General features: G+C 40.7%; 1 long non-coding RNA gene across 3 annotated transcripts; it reads left to right on the top strand.

Moving 5' to 3' along the window:
- The first annotated feature begins 368 nt into the window (after positions 1-368).
- LOC308384518 lies at positions 369-6,203 on the top strand. 3 transcript variants are annotated; one of them, XR_013969327.1, is made up of 4 exons: positions 369-420; positions 1,826-2,028; positions 2,361-2,453; positions 5,162-6,203. It is a non-coding gene; the product is annotated as an uncharacterized lncRNA (long non-coding RNA). The 3 variants fall into 3 exon arrangements; XR_013969328.1 differs by lacking the exon at positions 369-420 and having other exon boundaries at positions 1,570-2,014; XR_013969329.1 differs by lacking the exon at positions 369-420 and having other exon boundaries at positions 1,570-2,028.
- Positions 6,204-7,737: the final 1,534 nt, after the last annotated feature.

The following is a 7,737-nucleotide window of genomic DNA, read 5'->3' as shown; positions in this document are numbered from 1 at the left end:
TGCCCCCGCATTTGTGTGTTTTAATATACACACAGCAGCTAATTCCGCGATAGCATAAATTGTTGGACTCTTTTTGGAAAATTTAACACTGACGTTACTCTAATGCAGACCACTGTAATTGTCTTATAATTTTTAAAAGATAGCGGACGTTGTTAGCCCCGGCGCAAACTACTATGCTAACGTAGCTAGCCAAGCTAAGTTGTGTTCACTGTGATTTTATTTTTGAAATGTGAAATTTATTTTTGAAGGGAAGCATTTTATGTTAGTAATTGTTAAGAAACGCTTCTAAATTTTCGTAACGTTACGGAGTGAAGTTCAACCCCATTGGCTTCTGCGCAGGAAGTGTGGTCGCCATTAGTCCGGTGTGTCTGTTGACCGCTAAGAGCGGTTCTTCACCGGCTGCTCGGCCTATTTTCACAGGTAAAAGACCAGACTTAAGTGCACTGTGCCGCATATGGTAGGCTAGTTAGCTGTCCCTAATTTTTGGGTACTTTCCGTGTTTTGTAGAGACGTAGAGGCGACGTGCATTGGCACTGGCTGTAACATTGATATGCCTCAATAAAGGTTGAAAGTAAAGAAAAAAATCAATAGCGGGCCGCCATCTTGGTTGGGTCCCCATTCGCCACCAGTGCATTTTTTCTACTGAGGAATGTATTCACCCATGGTAAATAAGGAAAATGTTTAAATATTTTTCCAAACAGATAAGGCAAGAAAGGTCAATAATCCCACATATGGTTTCAGTAGTATGCCAGTTTTTGCAACACTAGAGTGCACAAAAATGACCATAGCTGCTGACTCAGCATTGATTCCAATTTGGTTTTGGAGAATGAAATGAAAACAGATCAAGTGGGATTATTGACATTGTAGCTTGTGTATAAAAAAGTTTGGTTTTTTTTTCGTATTTACTGTCAGAAATGATTCTGTCCTGTCATGCCACACCTTATGTTTGCTTTTGTTGATAAAAAAAAACTATATATATATATATCCATCTTCATCCGCTTTATCCGGGGCCGGGTCGCGGGGGCAGCAGCCTAAGCAAAGAGGCCCAGACCTCTCTCTCCCCGGCCACCTCCTCCAGCTTATCCGGGGGGATACCAAGGCGTTCCCAGGCCAGCCGAGAGATATAATCTCTCCAGCGTGTCCTGGGTCTGCCCCGGGGCCTCCTCCCGGTGGGACATGCCTGGAACACCTCACCCAGGAGGCGCCCAGGGGGCATCCTTGTCAGATGCCCGAACCACCTCAGCTGGCTCCCTTCGATGTGGAGCAGCAGCTGCTCTACTCTGAGCCCCTCCCGGATGGCCGAACTTCTCACCCTATCTCTAAGGGAGAGGCCAGCCACCCTTCGGAGGAAGCTCATTTCTGCCGCTTGTATCCGCGATCTCATTCTTTCGGTCACTACCCACAGCTCGTGGCCATAGGTGAGGGTAGGGACGTAGATCGACCGGTAAATTGAGAGCTTCGCTTTTACACTCTATATATATATATATATATATATATATATATATATATATATATATATTTATTTATTTTTTTGAGTTAACACATTCCTCAGTAGAAATACATGCACTGGGGGCGAGTGGAGACCCCTCCAAGATCGCGGTCGGTGGGGATACATGCTCCAACAGACTGGCCCAGTCCATGTCACCTCTATGTATATTTGATCTATGGAAAGCCACGTTAGGCTTTCCAGCACCCAGTGTATTCAGGTCTATGTAGTTTTGAATGTTTGGTTCTAGCTCACACAGCTTTGACAGGTGAAACTTATTCACTGTATTGAAGACTCACAGGTGAAGTTGAAAATACCATCTTTTGTATTTTTGTGCAGGCACAACTTTCTGGTGTTATACACTGTCCTGGCGTTGCAGATCTAGGGGTTCCAGTTAAGACGTGGTCAGCCTTCTAAAGAAAGTGGGAATCTCACCGAAATATTCAGTTACTTTGCTGTGTTTCTTGCCAGGACAAAGGCTCAAACCATCATCTTCTCCTGGTATCGAATACCAAGGGACCTTCTGAAGTAAGCTTTAACAAGTAAGCTTGAATTGAGTAATTCAGAATCATGAAGTATGGATTGGCCTTGCAAAATCTGTAAATTTGCAACCTCCACTAAGGAAGAGCTGATGAAACATTATAGGTTACGCCATATCCCCAGTGTACAGCCTCTGCCATGTCCTTACCTAGATTGTTTTTGTTCATTTAAGTCATGGGGTAGCCTAAAATCACACATATCAAGGAAACACTCAACTCACTCAACAATGAGAACCTCTGAAATACTCAGTTTCTGTTGCCAGTTCTGTAATGTGGGCACATTTTTCACTGAAAAAGAGTATTTTGAACACCTTCTATTTTTTTCTATCATTCAGGACAACACAGTTGAAAAGCGCAGAGAAATTGCTGTTCGCTGCCTCATAGTCTATCTTGGAGAGAAGGAGGAGGATCTTTTCAAACAATACAGCGTAAGTACTTGAGTTGGTTTTTAATTTTTTTGTTTAGTTTTGAATGCATGTCCCTGTTGGGTCTTTGTGTTTTGTTCATTGGATTTTCTGTTCAGGGTTGAGTATTTAAGTCATTCAGTGCCATAGACGTCTTTAGACGTCAAAATGAATCCGAACGCTCAGTGCCATAGACGCCTCTTGAGCTTTTTATTGAATTGAGAAGGTGGTGGAGTTGATTACATGGATAAAATCCCACCAGCGTGACAGTCGGCTCTACTGAGAACGAGTATTGTGGCGCGATTTTTGATCCAGCTCGTCATTTCGAGCTTGAGGTGTCTGCAGCCTGACGTCATGGTTTTTCTAGCGATTCCAGTGAACATGAACCGGATTTATCTGACCAGTATCTCCTGTTAGAAACTTCTGAAGGCAGCAGGGACCAGAATAATGAACGATTTGCTGCATAAAACGCACAGAAATTGTTGATAGACGAACCGATGGCCGGGTGGGGGGTGAACAGACTAAGTCGCGCACTCACTTGTGCACATGCGGGAGTAACACACACACACAGACTCTCTGAATCATAAATCAGTCGCTTTTTTCTTATATATTTTTCAAATGTTGAAATTGTCTATAAACAACTATTTTTATACAAAAAATAATCTGCCAAAAGTACATTTTTACAGGTGATTTTTTTTACTTCATAGTAGTAAAACTTAGTTGAGATGTTGCATGAATCATTGAAACACGAAATATTTACATCAAAGTCACTGATCTGCTAGAAAAACCTATTTACACAAAGCGCTTTTGATCCAGAAACAGGTGTTTTGTCATGAAAGTTTCTCTTTTCTACTGCAGATTTCTAAATAACAGAGGTAGAAACATTTTTTTTTGCTGCTGAAAGAAGAGAGACTCATTTTTGTCATGGTGGTTTCAGAATTCACATAGTCATAGAACAAAATATTCTGTGAGCTTTCAAAATCAGTGAAAAAGCTAAATATCTCTGGAACTGAGGGGGGTATGAAATCTGAGAGTGGCTGGCACTGAATGAGTTAAGGGACATTCCAACCCTAAGTGAAGATATGTCTATTGCCATGTATAAGTGAGAAAAAAGCATTTCAGAATTACAATCCGAAGATGTTTATTGCCATTGTCATTGAACATAATTTGCTGAATAGAAACCTGTTTCCGTGATAAGGTGCAACATAAACACACAGGATAAAAAATTTTGTAGCCAGCGCAGTCATTTTCCTGATCTGGCAGCAGCTTTAGCAGAGCATAAACAATGGATGTGAATGGCAGGTACTAGCATTTTGTGTGCAAAAGTGATTAAAATCACTCAATAATGATACCAAGTATTCCTGGGGAGCTCAACAATCATGCTGACTGCAAATGAAAAGTATGAATTGACATGAAGGATTTTCAGGAGCCGATTTAGACTTTGGACTACATTAGGACAAAGCACTGCTGTAAGCCTCCACATGGTTATAACACAGCAGTTGAAGCCACTGCCGACCAGTGTCTATAAACCAACATGCTATTTGTGCAATATTTCTTCAACAAATCAAAGACCCATCCATTGTTACTGCAGCTTACCATGCTTGTATAGTAGTGGCTGTGTGTGTTTGTTTATGGAAGCTGGAGGCTTTTCCAACTGTTGCGTTATATCCATGCACCATGCAGTGGATGTTTACAGCGGTGTTTGTCGTAACTGCAATGTAGTCTCAAGTCTAAATCAGCTTCTGCAAATCTTCCGTGTTACTTTTGCACTTTTCATTTGCCGTGAACATGATTACTGAGCTCCCAAGAAATATTTGTTTTCATTACTGTTTTCATTTTTGTTAGTCATTTTTTTATTTATTTTTTCACTTTTGCACACAACATGCTAGCACCTGCTATTCACTTCCATTTGTTACACCCCGGCCTAGGCAACCGGAGTGCAACACGAAAAAAAGTAAAAATAAAGAAAAAAAAAAACACACAAAAAAACCCCACTAAAGCTCACCACCAAAATCCCAAAACGAAAGTATCGACAAATCTATTTACAGCTATTTACAACAAACTATTTATTTACAACAAAACACCAAACTATTTACAACACGGGGGAGATCGCGACCATGACGCACTGAAACACAGGGTTTAAATACATAGAGGGCGCAATCAGGATAATGGACAACAGGAGGGAAACACAGCTGGGGCAAATTAGAACTGACGAGACAGGGAAACGTAAACTGAAAACACTAAGATAACACAGACTTTCAAAGTAAACAGGAAACACATAACAGTCACGCCAAAAACAACACACCGACAACACCGAAACGTAACACATTGTTTGTGCTCTGCTAAAGCAAATGGATTGCTTCCGGATCAGGAGAATTAGTGTGCTGTTTACAAAAGGCTTGTTTCTCACTTTCTAACTGTGGCAATATGGCAATAGATAAAATTTCACTTAGAAGTGGAATAACCCTTAAAAATGATTTATTAGATTTTCTTTTCAAAGTGGAAAAACAAAACTGTGAAAAACAAGACATTTTTTATTTTAAACGTTGGATTATGGTTTAATTTAGCTTTTAAAAATTACAGAATGACAAAGTAAAATCACTGAAAAACACAAAAGACAACCTGTTTTGGCTTATTTTCCTACCTGTAGTAGTTCATTCCCTTATGCACGTCATCCTGAAGTGCTTGAGCTATGTATTTTATACATCCTAACATTTAATTTCTCCTACAAGGATGAGGAGGAGCTCAACGCAGACCTTGCAATGCAAATCATGAAGATTGCTATCATTGGTGATGGGCCTCCAACCATCATCGTTGAGGGATCCAAGATCCTGGAGAGGATTGATGTTGCCAGATCCTGTGCTTTGATGATGGGAGTAATCTACGCTCTGAACCTTACCTATCCCAAGCAGCTGAAATTTACCTTTGAGGTATTTCAAAAGCTATACCTTGAGCTTGATGGACAAAAAGCCAGCTCTAAAGTAATGAATCTTAAGTTTGGTATTTTCTAGAGCAGACTTGATAGACCATTCGTGAGTGAGTTTCACAAAAACCTTATTCCTGCATTTCTGGCACTACTTCATTGTGTTTTACTAAATTTTAAAGCGCTGTTCTTAAGTCTTCTGAGTTAATGTTTTGCCGTGTCTTAAATGCTGTTATTTGCACATTTTTAAGGAATGCGTTTAATTTCTCCCATGACCTGTGTTCTGAGGGTATTGGTGTGTTTTAAAGTTTGTGTAATGCCCTCTTTAGCTGGCCTTAATCTTGAGGGTGAAAAGTCAAATATGGAAGAGAATCAAGAATACTTTGTAAGAGTGCTGACAAAGTTGAATGAAAGAAGCTTTGCTCATTTTATGTTTAAATTAATGCATTTAATGTATAGCAGCCTGTCATCTTTTGTTTTGATTCACTGTCACATGTTAAAGTAAAAAAAAGAGGATTCAAGTAGTAGGTTTTATTACAATTTTAATACACAGTTCCTTAAGTTTCAGCGGGCAATTTGTGTTCTAGGAAACTGAAGCCCACAAATCTTGCACTTCGCACGCACGTTAAAGAATTGTGATGTTTGTTATTGTAATTAAATGGGTCTAACTCATTTGAATACATCTGTCTGAATTTCTATTCTTTCTGAGCACCAGGTACGAGTCCCTTAGCTGATGTCCAGGTATTTGGCATCACATCTGCCGCATTCAAACAAATACACACAACATCCATTTCTTTTTTCTGAAGGTCATGACACAAGCGCACACACAGCCCATGTTAAGGCTGACGTTCGTTTGGGAAAAAAAGTGATCGACAAGTTTCTAAGGTCTTAGAACCTTGACTTCTTTGTGGGCAGGCACCACCATGCATGAGCCTGCCTACGCGGTAGTCATGGTTATAAGACACAGCCAAATGATCAAGGTTGTATTTTGGAGCGAATTAGCCTGCTGGGAAACAGGTAAATGGCCTTATAGAATCTCCTGTGTAACCAAAATATCATATTTGACCAACATAAATACTATTTATGCCGACAGTTAAGTTCATTTTAATTATAAATGTGTTTTATTTTGATCAAAAAGTTTTTATCGTGGTGGAGTTCAAACAGCAAAAGTAAGAGGGAATTTAAGGTGTTTATTTAATGTTTATGTGAAGTGAAACATGAAGCTAGTTTGGATCTTCTTTTGCTGCTGGTTCAGTCAATGTTGTTTGAAGATAGATCAAACCTGCAGCTTCAGAATCTAGTGCAAAAAAGACAAACACAAAGAGCGGAGCCGCCGAAATGTGAAAATGTTTCACTCAGTACAGTGCGCTCCAGCTGCTGTTATGCAGCTGATGAATTGGTCATTGTGCACTGACTGGTCCTGGTATTCTCCTAACCCCAAAGCTGTTGCTGCTGAGAAAAATGTAATTTACACAGCTGGAGAAGCAATGTACAGGAAGTACCTCCCCACTCTGCTTTTTCTGATTTCACAGTAGTCCTCCAGTCTGACTCCCAGTCATTCTCACACATCTCCATAATGATGTTGGTGGTACAGGACCACTGTTTTATCTACTCAGACAATCACTATCAGACACGTAGTAGTAAACAAAACTAAAGTAAACAAAATCAAACATCAACATTTTTATGTATTTCAAGATTTTTATTATTTGTATTGTAACGGCTGATGGATGGTGAAGACTTTGCAATATAACTGTTGTTGTGAATATTTTCACAACAACAGTTGTGAAAATAAAACCCCAACAATCAAATGATCCCCTATGAGCAAGCACATGGCGACAGTGGGAAGGAAAAACTCCCTTTGAACAGGAAGAAACCTCCAGCAGATCCAGGCTCAGGGAGGGGCGGCTATCTGCTGCTACCGGTTTGGGGGGGGGGGGGGGGGGTGTTATTTGTATTTTACTGCTGTTAATATTTCCATGTCTCTAATAAGCGTGGTGCCCAAGGTGCAACATCCTTGTGTTGCTTTTTAATAATGGGGGCACGCTGTGGTTTCTGTGGTTTAACAGGAAGAGGAGGGGGGGGTGGAGGTAAATTCTTAGCTGGCGAGTCTTTAGCTACAGACACAACCCTATTTGATTTATTAACAAACAGGCATTCCGTTTTAGGTGCTGTTTGTTCTGAGCTGCTCCGTTGCTGATAACGGAAGAAACCAACCCGATCAGTACTGCCAGCCTCACCCCACTCCCGACTTACCCTTCGTTCCTCCAGCACTCTCTCCGTCTTTGGTCGGATTGTGTGCTCCCAGCCACTCCCGTGGAGTGACGGGAGCGTTGCAAACCTGCCGCGGTTTTTCTCGGTTTCGCGGTTTGTGGCTTCTTTTTCAGC

The sequence above is a fragment of the Rhamphochromis sp. 'chilingali' genome (assembly GCF_963969265.1).
Source record: "Rhamphochromis sp. 'chilingali' genome assembly, chromosome: 17".
Classification (NCBI taxonomy): Eukaryota; Metazoa; Chordata; class Actinopteri; order Cichliformes; family Cichlidae; genus Rhamphochromis; species Rhamphochromis sp. 'chilingali'.
This window is presented reverse-complemented; position numbering and strand designations above follow the sequence as displayed.